The 21,310-nt window shown below is 42.6% G+C and overlaps 1 long non-coding RNA gene across 9 annotated transcripts; it reads left to right on the top strand.

The window, feature by feature from the left end:
- The first annotated feature begins 440 nt into the window (after positions 1-440).
- LOC309622076 lies at positions 441-18,015 on the top strand. 9 transcript variants are annotated; one of them, XR_014240472.1, is made up of 6 exons: positions 2,439-3,171; positions 3,352-3,412; positions 4,542-4,883; positions 9,373-9,546; positions 9,704-9,750; positions 10,461-18,015. It is a non-coding gene; the product is annotated as an uncharacterized lncRNA (long non-coding RNA). The 9 variants fall into 9 exon arrangements; XR_014240468.1 differs by lacking the exons at positions 2,439-3,171; positions 4,542-4,883 and adding an exon at positions 441-579; XR_014240469.1 differs by lacking the exons at positions 2,439-3,171; positions 4,542-4,883 and adding an exon at positions 561-579 and having other exon boundaries at positions 3,356-3,412.
- The last annotated feature ends 3,295 nt before the right edge of the window (positions 18,016-21,310 follow it).

Here is a 21,310-nt window from a genome sequence, read left to right as displayed (position 1 = left end):
GTACTATAGAGGGATATGACTTCCATTCTCAAGGCGCCTGCATCCTGTGCAGGGAGACAGCCTAACATAAAATGTGCCTAACAACAAATATATTGACTTCTTACTAAAAATCTCCAGTTCATAGAACCGAGGGGTTTGTACCTTCTCCTTTAAAAGTGATAGTCCTGGGACTTCCCCGGTGGTCCCGTGGTGAAGACTCTGCGCTTCCAACGCAGCAGGCGTGGGTTCAATCCCTGGTTGGGGAGCTAAGATCCCACATGCTGCACAGCCAAAGAAATTTTTGTCGAACGTTATACTCCTGTATTGTTGGCTTTAGTGGTTTAGATTTTGTTGTACTGTTAAGAAGATTTCAGTTTATTTACCGGGAACAAACAACACATAATGTAAAAATAGTTTCCCAGAAACGATTTCCATCATTCTCTTCCTCCCTTTCTCCCGCAGACTGGTGTTTCACCTTGACAAGTTCTCTGTCATTCCATAGGAAAGCTGTCTGGCTTGGAGGTTGCAATCCCAGGGAATTTTTCATCAGCGGGGAAGTCTCCATCACTACAGAGGAATCAAGGGAGAAGTCAGTCCCTGGTAAGTGAGATGCTCCCCCTAAACACCAACACAGCAGTCGTGTACCTTTCAAGGGGTTCAGGGGCAAGATGGGCAAGGCATTTCTACTAACTCTTCTTAAGGATCACGGACAGTGCCCTATGCTACGAGGTAAGCGGTGACTGCTGTAGTTCTTACTGGTGATCCTTTCCTGTCACTGATTCTCGGCCTTCTTTGTATTTCATAGGACTGTTGTCAGTCCAATACAAAATGAGTCTTATTTTTAAAAACCTGAAATGTTTTACAGAGCCTAGCATTCTCATATAGGGTCCTTTCCATTCTCCCCACTTTCCCGAGAGGCCAAGAACACTTCACACCATGAACTAGGAGAGGGGGTAGAGCCCTTTCTGATGAAATACATCAACAAAGACAGAGCCTTAGCCTGCTTGCTCTCTGGACAGGATCTCGGACCACAAGGTCTTCAATCCTGGTATAAATGAAGGAAGTGAGGACAGTTCAACTGGCACTCTGATAACAAGAGTTCGGAAACACCTTCCAAAGAGACTATAGCAGTAGATGAGGGAAGGGAGTGCTACAGTGTGGCAGTACAGGGGGAACGATCGGCTACAGCAGTGAAAAGTGTGGTACCGATTGGTGTGCTCTCGGGGTTCTTGTACATGTAGCATAGATGACCTCTACAGTGGCCCTCCCACCTTCCCACCTGCATTAGGTGTTCTTTTTTTTTGTAATTTATGTTTATGTATTTATTTACTGTTTGAACTTATTTATTCTACGTATTTATTTTTTTGGCTGCACTGGGTCTCTCATTGCTGTGCACGGGCTTTCTCTAGTTGGCGGCTAGCGGGGGCTACTCTCGGTTGCGGTGTGCGGGCATCTCATCGCGGTGGCTTCTCTTGTTGCGGAGCATGGGCTGTAGGCACGTGGGCTTCGGTAGTTGAGGCTCACGGGCTCTAGAATGCAGGCTCCGTCGTTGTGGCACATGCGCTTAGTTGCTGCACGGCATGTGGGATCTTCGCAGACCAGGGCTCGAACCCGTGTCCCCTGCATTGGCAGGCGCCACCAGGGAAGCCCTAGGTGTTCTCATATAGAGTCTAAAAACAGAGAGCACTGAGAGAAGGTAGTGGTTATTAAAGGCTCAGGATCTAAATTCTACCTGTCTCTACACCCCTTCCCAGCTGTCGATTTGACCCCATTTTTGAATGCCGACCTCATTCTTCAACTTTCTCTGGCGTTTGTTATACTCACCTTGAAAACTTGTTTCTGTGATGCGTTGAGCAGACACAGGGTGGCAGACTGCAGAGGTGGAAGCTGGTGGTCGGATATTTGTGGGCTGAATCTCCTTCAGTCCCATTCCCATTTCTGGTTGCCCAGAGGCCCGACTTCCTGTGTATGACGCCGAGCCGTAGGATTGCGGGCAGGAGCCAAGTTCTCCATACAGTAAAGACCCCAGTGTGCCTTGGTTACAGTAATATACCTGGCTTCCTTCCTGGCAGGGAAGTGACAGGCGGCTCTGCCCCTGATTTGGAATCTGAGATGGTGTTCCCTGAGCAAGGCTGGCAGAAAGCGATGGATGTAGAGGGACCATGTTCTTGGCGTCTGAAGTTTTATCATCCTGGGCTGCCAGAAACATGGAGGAGGCAGCTGTGTGGCGGTCAGTGAGTGCCAGAGTAAAGTCTCCGAGTGAAGAAGAATTCTTTTCAGTGCTTGCTGTGATGTCCCACTCAAGAACACCTGGATAGGAAGCAGCTGAAGTGGAGATCTGGCTGTGGTCAGTAACTCCAGATAACATAGTCGTGCTAGAATGTTGGTAAAGGTAGGCACTACCCATGAGTGTCTGGAAAGGGGTACCAGTAGCCGATGCCGAACTGACGGCAGGGGCAGAGACTCTGGAGAAGTTGCAGACGCTTCGTGTTAGGGAAGTTGCATTGCTACAACAGATTTTTAAGCAACAGAGCAATCCAGCCAAGTTTATATTTTAGAGAGAGAACATCTTCCATGTGGAGGATCAGTTGAAATAGAAGAGATTGTTAGAATTGTAGGGCGGTAGTATTCCAGGCAGGAGATGACGAATGCCAGACACCACCTAGTCACAGACATAGCTTTTGCAGAGATCAGCTACATGTTGTTGTTTTTTATTTACTCTCTCATATAATTTTTTTTAAGTCCTGGACCACAAAATACTGTGGCATCGTTGGAAAAATCTGAGACTCGATTCTAGTCTTTTTTCTGTTTGCCTGCTCTGCAGCTTGGGCTTACGTTCTCAAGCCTTACTTTTTCATTGTGAAATAAGAACGGTGCTACTTAACCCGAGAACTCCCCAGGCACATAGACCCGTGGCGTGTGAGGAGCAGTGAAGGAGAGAAGGAATGGAAGTGCTTTGGGGACCCCAAGAGCCCTTCAGAAACCGTTTGTTCTTTTTAATATTGAGCATTAAAAGTGAAGGCATTCCATTTGTTTCACTCAAAAACAAATTCTGTTCTTCTGATAGCCTGTTTTTTTTTTCCACTCCCTTTTTCTATAGTCAGATCAGTTCCTGATGGGCATTCTCCAGTCCACACTATTGCATCTGATTGGAGGCTATGCAAAATTTCCCAGAGACAATGAATTTTGACTGTATAGTAGTTAATTCTTTATAGTACGTTCCTGCAAAAACACTCTTTTCTTCAGAGTTTTTCCTTTTCAGGATAGTGGTAGTGTTGTGGTAACTAATAAAGGCTACTCTTCAGAAAATTGTATAACTCGTTTTTAGTGTATCTACTTCGCTTACTTAATTCCATATTCCCTGTTTTCTAGACAGACTTCTTGGTGTCCACTGTACCCATGGTTTCAACAGGACTGGCTACCTCATGTGCAGGTGAGTTGCCAACCCCAAGAGGCAGAGCATGTTTAAATTGTTCTGTTTACAATAGTAATGTAAGCTAATGTAAGCTGAATGCAAAAAATGCAGTCAGAGAAGTGTATGAAGTGGAAGGCAATTTTGCCCCCTACTCAGATGTTACCACCAGTAATAATTTAGCACATATTTTTTCAGACGTAAAAAATGCAGATATAAGCATATACAATGGTCCCTTGGTATCTGCAGGGGGATTGGTTTTAGGACTCCCCATGGATCCGAAAATCCTCGGATGCTCAAGTCCCGTATGTAAAATGGTGTAGTACAGTCGGGCTTCCATATCTGCAGGTTATGGAACCGTTGGATATACAGAACTGACTGTACCTGTGATTTAATGGTATAGTGTTTTAGACATTCTGGTTTATAATTTAACATATGGAGGACATCTTCGTCTGACAATATTTGGAGACCTCATTCTTATTTATTTATTATTCTTTTTTTTCCTCCAAATTTGCTTTATGTAGTTGGATATAAATAAATGAGCACAAACTTAAGCAAGATACATGTAACAATTTAATAGAACCTGATACTCTTAATTCTTTCAGTGTTTCTCCAACTCATCATGGGGCTCGTAAGAAAAGTAACCAACATGGATACTACTACAGTTGAATGTCAAATCTTTAAGTGCTTAGGACATACTAAATCCTTGTATAATGCACTTATGAGGAACCCTTCAAGAGACTTGTGTTTTGTATGTAGCAAAAAGTGTTAAGAGTCAAATATTCAACTCAGTATAAAATAATAAGAAACACTTCTGATTTGTTAGGTTGAGATTGCTTCTCCTTTTACTAATGAATGATTGTTTTAGCTGTAATATCACTGAGCTGAACAAATATGTCACCTTGGAGTACATAAGGAAAAATAAACACATGCTAAATGGGTAAAACATTACAACTACATCTTTACTAGACCATCTCTACTAACGCTTCAGAAACTTAGAGATTTAGAGTGTTCTTACGTTAATTGCAAGAAAAATAGAAAGAGAGAAATTCCTTCTTTTTTGAGATCACAGCTGTGAAGTCGTGATTATACAAATTCTTCATTTGTGTGCAAAACATGAAACACATTTCTCTTAATTCTCCCTGCTTAGAATTGTCAGTCAACTAGCAGGACTTTCCTTCCAAGAAACAAGAGACTGAGATGTGTTTTATATAACTTCAATAACCTCAGCACTACAGTAAGAAGACATGCAGTATCCTTTTGCTGTGCTTCAAGACAACAGGGAAGGAGGTCACAGGAAAGAAGAAATCAAAATGGTTACAACTGAGAAACTTTTCTCAGTGTAACCATGGTGCCACTTTCATTTTTACATAAGCATGGTGGCATAATTCAAGCTCAATACATCAGAATTCTTAATATTTAAAATTTACCTTGACTTTTAATTATCACCATGTTAACAACCAAAATAATTTGACGAAACTCATAAGAAAGGGTAATGTTAATAAACCCCACTTTACTAGAGTTAGTTTCTGGACACATTAGCTCATTTTTTTTATAGAAGAGGGACAGTGAATCTCAGTTGGCTTACAAGCTAGGAGATCACTTTGAATTCTGCATTTCTTAACTGCAAACAGATATAGCACTTGTAACAGGTTATAACTGGTTTTCAGCTGGTTTTCAAGCACAGAGCCAGCCCCAACAGTAATAGTACACTATTGAAAAAGACCTAAGGCAATGAATTCCATTTCCAGTGGAAAGAAAGAATCGTATGGTCTTGGACAAACAATTCTGATGGTTTACTTAACAGTCACTTAGTAGTTCTTCCTTGCTCATAGAGCTTTATGACTTTTTTGAGGAGTGAAGCATTCAGCTTGAGTGGATAAATCCTTGTTAGGCTAAGACAATCATTATCATATCCCTCTTTGCCATGAATTGTCTTACGAATGGTCATATCAGTCTGTTTTGGCAAATGAGTAATTAAGGGAAGGCTGTTATTGTGCTTATGAGAATGATATTTTTCTCTGAGAAAAGATAAATAGGCATTAGGAAAATGACCATTTGGGCTCTTTTTCTGCTTCCTCCTTGTTTTGTGAGAATATGATATTTGGTTTTACAGCAGCCATCTTGTGACCCTGAGATGATCATATGCCAATAATGACAAATGGTAGATTAGAAAGAACCAGCAAAGACAGAAAACAGCAACATCAATAGTAACAACAATCACAGCAAAAGAACAATGGGACCTTAACTTGTGGAGTTCCTATAAAGTAAAAAATATAAGTGCTCTATGTTTATTCTAAAACAAAAAAAGAACTATGCAAACCAGCTTAAAACTCCTTTTTTTGTGCCAGTGTTCTAAAATGTGGCTTTTCATAAAACCTTGACCCAAATGCCAGCAACTTCAGAAAAGAATTTGGGTAGGGGGAAGAAGAAAGTTATCTCACTTAGGAAAAACAACCACTATCTTTATCCTAATCTTTGGCACACAGTTGAAACATATATAGCTGCTGTAACACTTTACACAATTCCTATGTACTGGAGGAATAACAAGATCTAAATAACAATTATATTTTTCAACACTGGGTGAAGGCTTTACATAAAAATACCATCCTCCTTTTTCCCCCTAAATTTCTAAAATATCACGTGCTTTTCCCCAACATCTGCAGCCGTTCAGGAATTTTTAGGAAACTTTCATGCATGATCTTAATTCCTAATCCCTGGCTCTTTGGGCTCAACCACAAAAGATCAAAACCACCAAAAATGATGGTTCACTTGAAGTCAGGTGAGAGACACTGGCTCAGTTAGTCTCGTAGGACAAAAGCAGTGCTGCATCAACTGTCTCCATGCAGGAGGGGCACGTGAAGGATCTCATCAGCCAGTCATCTGTACAGCCCAGGTGATCTGCATACACAGCAGAAATCAAATTGGGTTCTCATAAACAAAGTGCATCATACAGATCACACACTCCCCGATCTTTTTTTTAAATATTTGTTTTATTTTATTTATTCATTTATTTGGTTGCGCCGGGTCTTAATTGCAGTCGGTGGGCTCCTTAGTTGTGGCATGCAAACTCTTAGTTGCGGCATGCATGTGGGATCTAGTTCCCTGACCGGGGAACGAACCCGGGCCCCCTGCGTTGGGAGTGTGGAGTCTTTAGCCGCTGCACCACCAGGGAAGTCCCCCGGATCCTTTTTTCTGATCCATTTCTTCCAGGGTCATAAACTCCTTCAGGCTGATGCTGTATGAGGCCTATTCTTTGAGCTATCCTAATTTGCTCCTCTCAGCTGAGGTGCTAGGCGAGTCTGACTAGGTGTTGGATGAGAGACCAAAACTGGAACTTGATCCAGATATGGCAGCAGCAGCTCCTGATCCAGCTCCGTCCCCTTGCCAAAGCTAGCCCAGTCGGATTGAGACTTGTGAGGCAGGGAGATGTCATCCGAAGTGGGGGACTTAAGGCAGTTCCCCATCTTCCGGGGCTTGAGTGTGTGATCTGTGTGCTGTTTTGACAGTCTCCCAACCTCATTCTTTTTTTTTTTTTTAATTAGTTTATTTATTTATTTATTTTTGAATTTAAAAAATTTATTTATTTTTTATACAGCAGGTTCTTATTAGTTATCTATTTTATACATATTAGTGTATATATGTCAATCCCAATCTCCCAATTCATCTCACCACCACCGACCCCCGCCCTGCCCCGCTTTCCCCCCTTGATGTCCATACGTTTGTTCTCTACATCTGTGTCTCTATTTCTGCCTTGCAAACCGGTTCTTCTGTACCACTTTTCTAGATTCCACATATATGCATTAATATATAATATTTGTTTTTCTCTTTCTGACTGACTTCACTCTGTATGACAGTCTCGAGGTCCATCCACGTCTCTACAAATGACCCAAGTTCGTTCTTTTTTATCGCTGAGTAATATTCCATTGTATATGCGTACCACATCTTCTTTGTCCGTGCACCTGTCGATGGGCGTTTAGGTTGCTTCCGTGACCTAGCTATTGTGAATAGTGCTGCAGTGAACATTGGGGTGCATATGTCTTTTTGAATTATGGTTTTCTCTGGGTATATGCCCAGTAGTGGGATTACTGGGTCATATGGTAATTCTATTTTTAGTTTTTAAGGAACCTGCATACTGTTCTCCATAGTGGCTGTATCAGTTTACATTCCCACCAGCAGTGCAAGAGGGTTCCCTTTCCTCACATCCTCTCCAGCATTTGCTGTTTGTAGATTTTCTGATGATGCCCATTCTAAGCGGTGTGAGGTGATACCTCATTGTAGTTTTGATTTGCATTTCTTTAATAATTAGTGATGTTGAGCAGCTTTTCGTGTGCTTCTTGGCCATCTGTATGTCTTCTTTGGAGAAATGTCTATTTAGGTCTTCAGCCCATTTTTTGATTGGGTTGTTTGTGTTTTTAATAGTGAGCTGCATGACCTATTGATATATTTTGGAGATTAATCCTTTGTTGATCGGTTTATTTTTTTTTTTAAGGCTGCATTGTTCCTTTGCTTACTGATGAACATGTACAAGTCAGAAGTTTTTGATATTATAAAACATCAAAGTAATGAACATTCCTGTGTGAACATCTTTGAATATATATGCTTTGTCTCAGTTAACTTCACTCAGAATGGGACTTCTGCATCAAGGAGTTTATGCCCTTATGCTTTTTGTGGGTGTTGCTACACTGTACCAATGTATGGTTGTTCATGCAGGAAATACGTATTGAGCATCTGTTATGTTTAAGCACTGTGCTGGGTGCTAGCAAAAAGACTTGAGAAATTTTGTGAGTGAGGAGACTTGACCTGCCTGCCCTTTGTGAATTCTAGCAGTCCAGAGAGGGAATAGCTATTCAAGAATCACACTCTGCATGTAGAATTACAACTCTGACAGGTGCCAAGGAGAGGGACATGGTACCATGAGAGCATATTTTAGGGAGGATTTGATCTCATCATGGAGATTAGAGAAGGTTTAGGGATGTTTCAGCTGATATCTGAAGGATGAGTAGGTATTAACCAGATAGGGACGTTGGGGAGAGATTTCTGAGCATAAGGAATAGCAAAAGACCCTCTAAGAGGAAAGCATATGCTGTGTTGGAGGAACTGGCCAGGAAGGTGGGGCCGTTGGGGGAGCATGTCATTATAATGGAGCTGCAAGTGTGGGTAGGAGCTCGATCGTGCAGGCTTATGTTTAAGGTTTCAGACTTGAAGAGTAATAGAAAACCATTGAACTATTTTTGTTGAAGGTGAGTGTGTGGAACATACCCAATTGCATTTTCAACCTATCGTTTTGCTACCGAGTGGAGAATACACTGCAGGGAGAAAGAGTGGAAGCAAGGAAGCAAGTTAGGAGACTTGTGTAGAAATTGGGCATAATGGTGGCTTGGACCAGGGTATGGTGGTCATTTTGGTGGAAAGATGTGGACAGATTCTAGAGGTATGTAGGCAGTATCATTGTCAGCACTGGTGGTGGGTTGAGGATGAGGGTGAGGGAGAAATAGCTGTCAGTGATGGTGATTCCTAAGTTTCTGGCTCCTGTGGTTGATTAGATAGGGTTTTTTAGATATGATGTTAATATTTGTCCTAATTTGTCTTTTGTTATTTGTTGGTTCTTGATGAATACTCTTGTCATATTAAGTCTCCTGTTTTTAGTGTACAAAGCATTTTGACCGAAACTGACCGTTGTATGTTATCAGATAACTTTTTAACATCTGCCAGTTTGGTCCTGTATTTTATTCTCTTTCATTTATTGATTAAATTGTTGTATTAATGTAAATAACTATATTAATAGATTTTCTAAAGTTGCGTTATCCTTGCATCCTTGGTCCTTGGAATAAAGCCTGTTTTTTTTTTTTTTTTTTTTTTTTTTTTGGCTGTGTTGGGTCTTTGTTTCTATGCGAGCGCTTTCCCTAGTTGCGGCAAGCGGGGGCCACTGTTCATCGCGGTGGGCGGGCCTCTCACTATCGCGGCCTCTCTTGTTGCAGAGCACGGGCTCCAGACGCGCAGGCTCAGTAGTTGTGGCTCACGGACCCAGTCGCTCCGGGGCATGTGCGATCTTCCCAGACCAGAGCTCGAATCCGTGTCCCGTGCATTGGCAGGCAGATTCTCAACACTGCGCCACCAGGGAAACTCCGGAATAAAGCCTTTTTGTAGTCATGGTATATATCATGCTTTAATAATTATTGATTAGATATGCTGATATTTTCTTAGGATTTTTCTATCTGTATTTGTAAAGCACAATTGGACCTTTTTTTGCAAAAACTTGATTTTCTTTCCTTTTTATTTACAAATGACTCGAATTTTGTTGTTTTGTAGATATTTGATTGATGTAGAAGGCATGTGGCCAGATGATGCAATTGAATGTAAGTATAAGGGTTGTCACTACTTTTCCCTTGTTATAAAATTTGAAGGGAGAAATGTAAGGGAATTTCTCAAATTTTGGAAAAATAGAAAAGTCTGTAATTCATTTGTTCTGACATACGATAACCTTTTACCAAAAGTTTATAAAGGGATGTATCTGGAAATAGCAAGATATAATAGCCTGAATAATTAGTCAGTGGATTTCAGCATTTTTTTTTTCTTTTTAAAATTTATTTAATTAATTAATTTACTTTTGATATTATATCCACTGCCCCACCAAGGAAGTCCCTTTTTCTTCCTTCCTTCTTTCCTTCCTCCCTTCCTTCCTTCCTTCCTTTAAAGCTCCAAGTCATTTAAAATACATGACTTCTTACTAAAAATCTCCAGTTCATAGAACCAAGGGGTTTATAACTTCTCCTTTAAAAGTGATATTCCTGGGACTTCCCTGGTGGTCCCGTGGTGAAGACTCTGCGCTTCCAATGCAGCAGGCGTGGGTTCAACCCCTGGTTGGGGAGCTAAGATCCCACATGCTGCGCAGCCAAAGAACTTTTTTTCAAAAGTTATATTCCTGTATTATTGACTTTAGTGGTTTAGATTTTTTTTTTAATGTTTAGAAGATTTCAGTTTCTTTACCAGGAACAAACAAAACGTAATGTAAAACTAGTTTTGCAGAAACGATTTCCATCATTCTCTTCTTCCCTTTCTCCTGCAGACTGGTGTTTTATCTTTACAAGTTCTCCGTCATTCCATAAGAAAGCTGCTCGTCTTCTGGTTTCATAAGAGATGGTGAACAGTGGTAAAATATCCAGTTGACCGAAATTTCTAGAGTACACTTCAGGGAGCGAATGATGGGGTGGAATGTTGGGGCAGAGTGAGAGATACAGATTCTGGTGAGACTGAGAGTCATGCACAAAAATTACTGGGCTGTGGTGAAGGGAGAACAAAACTAAATCAGGTTCCTGCTGGTGGACAGGAAGCCAAGATGAAGAAGAATGGTGCGTAGCTAGGCAGTGTAATTAGGCCCCTAAGTGCTGTGTCTCCTGATAGTAATTATGAACAGAAACCAAATAATAGTTACTAATAACATGGAGGTGACCAATCCTTGAGAGCTGAGGCAGAGAGAAGGAAAGATGGCATTATGCCTTGTCTCTGGTGCCTTGAGTTTCCCAGGCTGGTTTGTGACCAATCTTGGGTGAAATCATAACTAAGTCATTTCTGCTAAGGTGATCAGCTTTCGTGGGGTCCTTTCTCTGCACTCTGTCCAATGGTAAAGCCCACTGGTTTATGCCTCCTGGAAAACAGTTATTCCAAAGCAGTATAAGTGAAGCATTGATGAAACAGCCATGAAGAACATGTTTCCACATGGCCTCGCACCACCTTTTCAAAGTGCTGTAAAACTTTTTTCATCCAAAAATCAGTAACAGAAAAGGATTGGGATCAAATCCCGTACAGAGGTAGTGTAAGAAAAAAGAGAATAAGGAGCAGAATAGCATGTCTTCAGACAATAAAATCAAGTTGGAAAAGACAGGTCCACAAAACAGATCAAAACTGTAACCTATTATTTCAAAGTGGGCTAAAAGATGTTAGGAAAAACAATGCGAAAGATGAAAGAACATGGATCGAGGAGGGAATGGGAAGTTATTGTTTAGTGGCTATAGAGTCTCTGTTTGGGATGGTGGAAAAGTTCTGGAAATGGTAAATGCTGATAAATGCCACCTATGGGTGTTTGGTTTTAGTTGATCTTCTTCCATGAAAGGGTTTGGAGAGATTCAGAAGCTATGCTGCTGCCTCCATCTTTCTGATGTCCTGCTCAATCTTTTGACATAATTATTTTGAATTTGCACAGTGGTGATGGTTGCACAGCATTGTGAATGTATTTAATGTCACTGAATTGTATACTTGAAAATGGTTGAAATAATAAATTTTGTTTTATGTATATTTTACCATAATAAAAAAAAGATGAAAGAACAGCATAAACCAGAATTAGGTAAGATGATAGAACTCAAGACAGAATTCAAAATAAAAGAAAAAAGTTTCAGAAATGAGGACTAAATTTAAAATAATACAAGAGTGGGGACTTCCCTGGTTGTCCAGTGGTTAAGAATCCACCTTGCAGTGCAGGGGATGCAGGTTCGGTCCCTGGTTGGGGAACTGAGATCCCACATGCTGCAGGGCAACTAAGCCCGCACGCCGCAACTACTGAGCCCACGTGCTCTGGAGCCCACGCGCCACAACTGGAGAGCCCACGAGCCGCAAGGAAGAGCCCACGCACTGCAACAAAGAGCCCACGTGCTGCAACTAATACCCGACACCTCCAAAAATAAATAAGTTAATTAATTAAATAAATTAAATAAAATAATACGAGTGAATGAACATAATGGATAATGCCTTAAGAGAAACAAACAAGAAGAGGAAAAAATTTTTTTAAATCAAAAAGAAGATAAAAAGAATTTTAGAGAAATGGCAAACATAACAGATAGGCAAGAAAGAGTCAGGACAGCTCTGAAAAGAGAAATATAAATACGTATAAGGGGCTTTCCTGGTGGTGCAGTGGTTAAAAATCCTCCTGCCAATGCAGGGGATATGGGTTCGATCCCTGGCCCAGGAAGATCCCACATGCCATGGAGAAGCTAAGCCCGTGAGACACAACTACTGAGCCTGTGTGCCACAACTACTGAAGCCCACGCGCCTAGAGCCCGTGCTCGGCAACACGAGGAGCCACCGCAATGAGAAGCCCGCTTGCCGCAACTAGAGAAAGCCTGCGCACAGCAACAAAGACCCAAAGCAGCCAAAAATAAATAAATAAATACATTAAAATATATATATACGTATAAGAATCTGTTATACCATAAAAGTGACATTTCAAATCAGTGGGACAGATTAGTCAATAAGTTGTGATACATAAATGTTGGGGTATAAATATTTCTCTGGAAGGATCCACAGCACGGCCAAAGCAGATGTCTCTGAGGAGGGAAATGTGTGGCTGGGGAACGTGGGGAAAAGGGTCACTTTTCATTGAATACCCTTGTGTACCTTTTCTAGTGTTCTGTCATGTGAATCTATTACCTCTGAAGTTTGCCTGAGTTCAAACCCCAGTTCCCCCAATTGCTAGCTCTTAATCTAGGGCAAACTCTTCACACTCTCCAAGCCTCTTAATCTGTGAAGTAAGGTCAGTAACTCAGCCTGGTGCTGCCTGGCACAGAATAAACTCTCAAAAAATGGACATTATTAGTGAAAAAAACCCAAATGCCCATCAGTGGATGAATGGATTTTTTTAAATGTGGTGGATATGTGAAATATTATACAGCCATAAAAAGGAATGAAGTACTAACACATGCTACAACATGGACGAACTTGAAAACATTATGCTAAGTGAAAGAAGCCAGAGACAGCGGTCACATTTGTATTATTTCATGAAATGTCCAGAAAAGGCAAAACCATAGCAACAGAAAGCAAATTAATGGTTGCCAGGGCTGAAGGAAGAGGGGATGAAGAGTGCCTGCTGATGCTTAAGGGGGCTTCTTTTTGGGGTGATGAAAACGTGATGGGTTAGATGCCGGTGATGGTTGCATAGGCTTGTGGATGTACTAAATGACACTGAATTTGCAGTTTCAGAAGGTGAATTTTATGGCATGTGAATGACATCTCAAAAAAATAATTTTGAAAATGAAAATTGCCCATTTTCCCATAGTCACTATCCACTGTCTCCATCTCTCCCTTCTCCCCACTGCATTCCTTTTCACGCCCAGCCCTGCCGCTCTCTCCCATCGTCACTCCCTCGAGCTGCCCCACGAGGCCTCCCAGGGAGCCTCTGAACCCCTGGGCGCCTGCGTCCTGTGGCTGTTGGAGCTGCTGCCCAGTGCGCGTGCCCCCACCACTCTCACCCGTGAGAGTGGACGCTTCCGTCGGATTTTTTCTCATGCGTTTCAGTAGATGGTGATGTTTACAAAAGGCGGCACGTGCCCTGCTCAATGGAGGAAGCCCCTCAAGTTAATATTTAGGCGCGTGCAGAAGTTTGATCTCGTCCACCAGTAACCTCAGGATGCTGTGCTCTGAAAGCCAGGTTGGCCGCCTACGGGCATCTGCAAATACAGAGGACTTCAGAGGCATTTGGGCCTCAAATTGAGTCCTTGTACCTCCACATGGGATGTGACCTCAGCCCTTTGCTGCACCTCTGTAAGTGAAGTGGCACAGGAATACCGGCCTTGCCTGTCTTTGCCAAGGTTAACTGAAGAGCGCATTCGCTCCCCTCGTGCTTAGGTGTTGAGTACATCGTGATTTACATACCAGGCCCTATTCGTGGGCCTCCTGATGCAGCAGTTCCCTTGGCTCTGCCCCTGTCGTCAGCTGCCCCTAGGATAACTCTGAGCCCTAGCCACTTCTCTGGTAGATTTCCCTATTCCCCCACTATAGTCACACCTGAATAAGGCAACTCAGACCTTTCAGAGATGTGTCCTGAACCTCTTGTTTTCTGAAATACCTATCTGGTGGTTGTGAGACTTAAGGCCAGCGTCCCCGAGAGACTTTTTCTATTTCTCCTAGTAAACCTAGACTCATCTTCTGTCACCTTCAACTCTACTCCAATTGTGTTCTTTCAACCCAGACCTCTGACCCTGCTTTTTACTTCTGCCATTTCATCCTCACTCCTGCTTCCTTTCCTAAATCCATACGTCTCTTTTGGCCTTCCTAGCCCTGGGCCAAGTTCCTTCCTCTTTGCTCAGTTTTTACCCCTTTCCTTCATTCTCCCATCCAACTTTCAGTCCTTCCTTTCTCACGCCCCAGTTAGCAGCATCTCAAAATTCTTAAGGTTTATTACTCATCTATTAATTGTATTCCATTTACTTATTCAGTTCTATACCTATCTTACCTATGTATGGAAGAACAGCTGGTAGCCAAGGTGGCACCAAGAATCCTAGCAGCTCTCACTTGACGTATCCGTAGTAGACAGCAATTTCCATTTCTTTTTCCCTCTCAGTGAAAAATTGCAGCTTCCCCGAAGAGGTGTATCTGGCAGCATTCTCACGTTGTTGAGCCCGCCTCTTCATGGCCTCTCGCTCTGGCCTCTGCTCTTGTTCGATGGGCTTTGACATGACTGGCTCAGGCACGTTGGGTTCCCTCCATGGAACTCGTTGCTTGCTGAAGTCTTGGCATAGAAGTTGGGTTTGGAGCTTGGATGGGGACTGGCGCTTAGTCACAGCAGGGGGAACAGGCTTCCCGCTGGAGAGAAGCGCCAGATGAAGTTTTGTAGGGTGCAGGCCTAAGAGCAGCAGACTGAGGGGACACGAGGCTGGGTATGGTTGGTCCAAGCCGGTTGGGTTGGGTTGGTCACAGTTGGCTGAGCTGGTTTGGCGGGACCTGGCAGAGAGGCAGGAACTGGCTGGGATGAATTGACTGCAGCAGGTTGAGCTGAGTCAGTAGAACCAGGCTGGGCACGGTAAGCCCCAGCAGGCCGATGTGAGGCCAGAGACTGTGGCCTCCGAGGAGCGGGTCGAGCTTGAGGCTTGTCCCAGGCAGAAAAAGGCAGAGGTATCAACTTGACCTTCCCAGGAGGAGGCCGCTCATACTGGGATGAGGATAGACACTCTGTTTCAGCACTGCTGACTGGTTTCTGGGCTTCGACTTGAGTTTTCTCAGCACTCTTACCCTCATGTGGGGTATGCCGCCATGGCTGGATGGCTGGGGGTCTTTGGGGTTGCTTGAATTTCCCAAGAGCCGACAGGAAGAGAGCCCAGTTTTCTTATCATCCTTCTTCCCCAGCGCATGAAGAACCTTCACAGACTCCAGCATGCGCATGCCTAGGGAGGTTCGAGGCTTTTTAAAGCTCAGTTTGGTGTTTTTTTCGCTTCGTCTCGGGAATTGTTGGCTTCTCTTCTGCCTTGACTTTGTTCCCTGACTGCTTGTTCTCTTCAGCCTTGTTTCTTCCTCTGGTCCTTTTGGTCTTTTCCTGCCCGTGGCTCTTAGTTTTGCTGATCTTTCTGGATGCAGCTTTCTGAGGTTTGCCTTGAGAGTGCTTGGCCGTGTTCACAGGAGCCCTGTCACTGACTGCAGCGTGGCATGTAACCACTTCTCCCCCTAACAGGCACTCTGGATTCTTTGGCTGGATTTTGGCCTTGGGAGCGCCACTGATAGGCTCAGAGGCTTTCTGTTTGTTCTTCCTGGGTTGATCAGAGGGAACCTTTATGACACTTGGCTTTTCCTGCACCTGATTCACCTTAAAGGCTCTGGCATCTTTGGCTTTGATCCCGTTGGGACCTTGGGATTGATCAAGATCTTTCAAAGAACTAAAGAGCTGGGGAAGGTGAATATCCTCCGCCAGTGTAGTAATGTCTGCAAGACCACTGCTGGATTCGATCCCATTTTCGAGTGTCCCTAGGTCCTCACGACTCAGGCTGTTCTTTCCCAGATCAGCATTTTCAGAACCAGGCTGCTCCTCTTGGCTGAGGGGATCGGTGCAGGCCAGCGGCTGGTGAATATCAGGGATTCCTAAAGGGAGTAGTGGAGGATCTTGGTTTTCTTTTGGGATGTGTTAGGCATCCAGAATCTTTGAAAGCTTGGTTTTAATATCATCCACGTGCTTACTCTCTATTTGTCCCTGGCTTGGAGCTGGAGGCAGGGCCAGGAGACGCCTGGCACTCTGGACTGGAGCTGTCACTGAAATGTCCCCAAGTTCAGATGCTGGGTTACTCTCAAATATGTGACTGTTTCTGCTACTGCAGGACTTGGGGAGTTCTTGAGTTTGTGTCACACAAAATGTCTGGCTTGGAGGTTGCAATCCCAGGGAATTTTTCATCACCAGGGATGTCTCCGTCACTACAAAGGAATCAAGGTAAAAGTCCAGTCCCTGGTAAGTGAGATGCTCCCGCTAAACTCCAACACAGCAATCATGTACCGTTCAAGGTACATGATTGCTGTGTTGGTGTTTAGGGGCAGGATGGGCGAGGCATTTCTAGTAACTCTTCTTAAGGATCATGGACAATGCCCTGTGCTACGAGATAAGCGGTGACTGTTGTAGTTCTTACTGGTGATCATTTCATGTCACTGATTCTTGGCTTTCTTTGTATTTCATAGGATTGTTATAAGTCCAATACAAAATGAGTCTTATTTTTAAAAAACTAAAGTGTTTTACAAAGCCTAGCATTCTCATGTAGAGTCTTTCCAATTCTCCCCACTTTCCTGAGAGGCTAAGAACACTTCACACCATGAACTAGGAGAGGGGGTAGAGCCCTTTCTGATGAAATACATCAACAAAGACAGAGTCTTAGCCTGCTTGCTCTCTGGACAGGATCTCGGACCACAAGGTCTTCAATCCTGGTATAAATGAAGGAAGTGAGGACAGTTCAACTGGCACTCTCATAACAAGAGTTCTGAAACACCTTCCAAAGAGACTGTAGCAGTAGATCAGGGAAGGGAATGCTACAGTGTGGTAGTACAGGGGGAATGATCGGCTACAGCAGTGAAAAATGTGGTACCTATTGGTGTGCTCTCGGGGTTCTTGTACATGTAGCATAGATGACCTTTACAGTGTCCCTCCCACCTTCCCACCTGCATTAGGTGTTCTGTTTTTTTTTTTTAATTTGTTTATTTATTTTTTGAACTTATTTATTTTATGTATTAATTTTTTTGGCTGCACTGGGTCTTCATTGCTGTGCACGGGCTTTCTCTAGTTGCGGCTAGCGGGGGCTACTCTTGGTTGCGGTGTGCGGGTTTCTCATCGCAGTGGCTTCTCTTGTTGCGGAGTATGGGCTCTAGGCGCATGGGCTTCAGTAGTTGTGGCTCCCGGGCTCTAGAATGCAGGCTCAGTAGCTGTGGCACATGCGCTTAGTCGCTCCACTGCATCTGGGATCTTCCCTGACCAGGCCTCGAACCCGTGTCCCCTGCCTTGGCAGGCGGATTCTTAACCACGGCGCCACCAGGGAAGCCCTAGGTGTTCTCATATAGAGTCTAAAAACAGAGAGCACTGAGCGAAGGTAGTGCTTATTAAAGGCTCAGGATCTAAATTCTACCTGTCTGTACACCACTTCCCAGCTGTAGATTTGACCCCATTTTTGAATGCTGACCTCATTCTTCAACTTTCTTGCTGTTTGTGGGGCTTGCACTTTGGCATTTTCTTAAAAGCTAAACATAAACTTACCATATGACCCAGCAATTCCAGTCCTGCGTATATATGCAAAAGAAATGAAAACCTATGTCCACAGAAAAACTTTTACAAAAATGTTCATAGCAGCATGATTCACGTTATCCGGAAAAAAAAAAAAAAAATGAAACAATCCAAATGTCCAACAACTGGCAACTGGATAAACAAAATGTGGTAGAGCCATACAATGGAATACTAACCAGCAATAAAAAGGAGTACTGGTACACACTATAACAAGGATGAATCTTGAAAACATCATGCTAAGAAGCTAGATGCAAAGACTAGATATTATATAATTCTATTTACATGAAATGTGCAGAAAAGGAAAAAGGCAGATTGGAGGTTGTCTGGGGCTGGGAATGTGGATTGATTGCAAACAGGTATAAGGGACTTTTCTGGGTAACAGAAGTGTTCTAAAACTGGATTGTGGTGATGATTGCACAGCTCTGTAAATTTACTAAAAATAATTGAATTGTATACTTAAAATGGATGTATTTTATGGTATGTAAATTAAACTTCTATAAAGTGTTTTAAAAATCTCTGTAAAGATATGCCAGAACAAGTCACACTGAGTAGCTCTGGAAAGGAAAGATGGGTGCCTGGGAAACGGGAGAGGGAAGACACTGTATCAAATACTCCTTTCTATATTTTTAATTTTGTACCATGTATTGTCAGTTTAAGAAATGAGAATAAACAAAACAAAAACTTACAAGGAAGAGTGTGGCAATAAAGGTTTAATGGCTTTGGTGAGTTCAATAGGAGTAAAACATATGTTAGGCCATAGAAATGTTCTAGCTTACAGAAAGGAAGATGATAAATCCTCTGTCACCATCTGAAGCACAACATGCTTAGTTCAAAGGGACATGCTTAAAAACAGGATGTCAACAAATAGACCCAGAAGCTGTCAACTTAGGAAAGGGGAGTAGAAAGGATGACCTGTGAGAAACGGTTCAAAGAGTGAAGACCTGAGGGAAAATACTTCAGGGAAGGAAGTGGGGACCTGAGAGGTAGAAGATTAGGTCTCTTTTGTGCCTTCAGAGAGCAGAACTGGAAGCAGAGCCAGGAAATCTAGTACAGGCAGATTTTGGATCTTTTTAAGTTTTAAAACCTTTGCCAGCTGGAGCCTTAGACAAATGGAACAAGTTGCCAATGAGCGGCAAGTGAGTGGTGGAGCTGTTGAAGCAGAGGCTGGAGCACCCTGTGGAGCAGAGGCAGCGGAAGTGTTGACGGTCCCTTCCGAGAACGAGTCTGAGAACCTCTGGCACTTCCAGAGGACATGGTATGCACCGCTGGGTGTAAAGCACACACGTTTACATCTGATTAAATGAGGGAGGAGCCTTGGTGTGTGTGTTTCTGCTTCTAGTTTCAATCTTTCTGATTAAGTTCATTCCTGCCTATAAAACGGTAAACATTTAAAAATAGAAAATAGTCTAAAAATAAATTCTTTCTCAACAAAATGTATCTAGTTAGCCCTCTAGGATGGTGAAAATCAAAAGGACAGACGCCAACAAGTGTTTTCAAGGATGTGGAGAAATGGGAACCTTCATACATTGCTGCTAGGAATGCAAAATGGTAACAATACTTTGCATAACAGTCTGGTAGTTCCCCAAATGGTTAAATATAGAGTTAACTGTATTATCCAGAGTATATCCATTCATCGGCATATGCCCAAAAGAAATGTAAAATACGTCCACACAAAAACTTGTACATGGATGTTCACAGCAGCTTTGTTAATAGTAGCCAAGCAGTGGAAGAAATGCAAATGTCCAGTAACTGATGAATAGATAAGTGAAATATGTGCATTCATACAGTGGAATATGATTTGGCCATAAAAAGGAATGAATACATGCTACAGTGTAGATGAACTCTGAAAATATTAAGTGAAAGAAGCCAGTCACAAAAGATCACATGTTGTATGATTCCATTTACATGAAATGTCCAGAATAATGAAATCTATAGAGACAGAAAGCAGATTAGTAACCACAGCCGGGGCAGGGGCTGGGGCAGGGGTGGGAGATTGGGAGAAATGAGTGACTGCTAATGTACATAGGGTGTTTATGGTAGGTGTTGAAAATGTCTTAAAATTAAACTGGGGTGACGGTTGCACAGCTCGGTGAATACACTGAAACACACTTAACTGTACGCTTTAAATAGGTGACTTTTATGGTATGTTAAGGATCTCAAGAAAGCTATAACAATGTGTTTATTCATGTACGCAAACTAAAATACATGTCGATTATGAAGCCTTATTTGGAGAAAAAAGCTTCTCGGGCTCTCTGTTCTTACATCTTCTGTTACTGAATCAGGGGTACAAGAACAATGGAAGGTGACCAACAGCGTCATTTCCATTTAACAGTGGACAGTCCCAACAAAAATGTGGGCGCTGGGTATTGTACGTTTGGTGCAGTGCTACACACACTACGGCTAGCACTAAGTGCAAACCGTCAGAACCGTGCCGTCACGCTAATTTGACTTCCACAGATTCAATCAATAACCACAATTCACAGGTCTGCACTGTGTGTGACAATTTGTGCTGAGGACCCACCATGGGATAGAACATAGAACTGTTGCTGAATTCATTTACAGATGCCGTCGGTAAACCACAACAATCCACTTTCCTTAGTCCGTGGGAGAGTCTCAGGCATTTCCTCTAATGATCTCATCATCCCTTAGCGCCTGGATGTGAATCAACCCACTCTGTTCTCTGCAACTGGGCTTACGCATAAAGATTGAAGTGACTACAAGTCAACTCACATTATCAGCTACCATGATTTAAGCTTTCTGTTGCAGAGAGTCTTGAAAGGAGATACACACTGGCTGGCTTCTTCTGTTATAATTTCTATTATTGTGAGAGTAAACTCACCTGTTAATGCCTTATTACAACTGGGGAAAAAGTAACTGCCACCATCTCAGAGATGTTTCAGGCTTTTTGTAGTACTTTTTAGTTTAATTAAAATCTAGGTGAAATTCATTCCCGTGTTCATTGATCAGACAAACCATCATAGAGACCCAGGGGGGGAAAAAGAAAAGCTTTTCAATTAAATAATGACTTTTTAGGTGGAAACTGAACTTAGGAAAACATCTCTAATATAGGAAAAAGGCTGTATTTTCTTACATCACCTTATACAGCTATTCTTCATGTATGAAGATTGTTATTGCTGACCTTCTGCCGGCAAGGTGCCTGCTGAAAGATGCTTTTCTTTCAGAAAAATGGGTTTATGCTCATTTATTTATAACCACTAAAGTTTAGGACCAGAGATACACATTGATAAGACAGAGTCAAAATTAGAAATACAGTCGATGGCACCAAAAGACAGTCTTTTCTTGTGAAAAGTTTTTAGATATGCACCGTTCAAACTGGCAACTGGCGTTTCAGTACGAAAACGTACTAGCTCGTCTGCCCCCAAAATAACATTTTGACGTAGATT

This window comes from Balaenoptera borealis, assembly GCF_965194805.1.
Source record: "Balaenoptera borealis genome assembly, contig: HAP1_SCAFFOLD_1467, whole genome shotgun sequence".
Classification (NCBI taxonomy): domain Eukaryota; kingdom Metazoa; phylum Chordata; class Mammalia; order Artiodactyla; family Balaenopteridae; genus Balaenoptera; species Balaenoptera borealis.
This window is presented reverse-complemented; position numbering and strand designations above follow the sequence as displayed.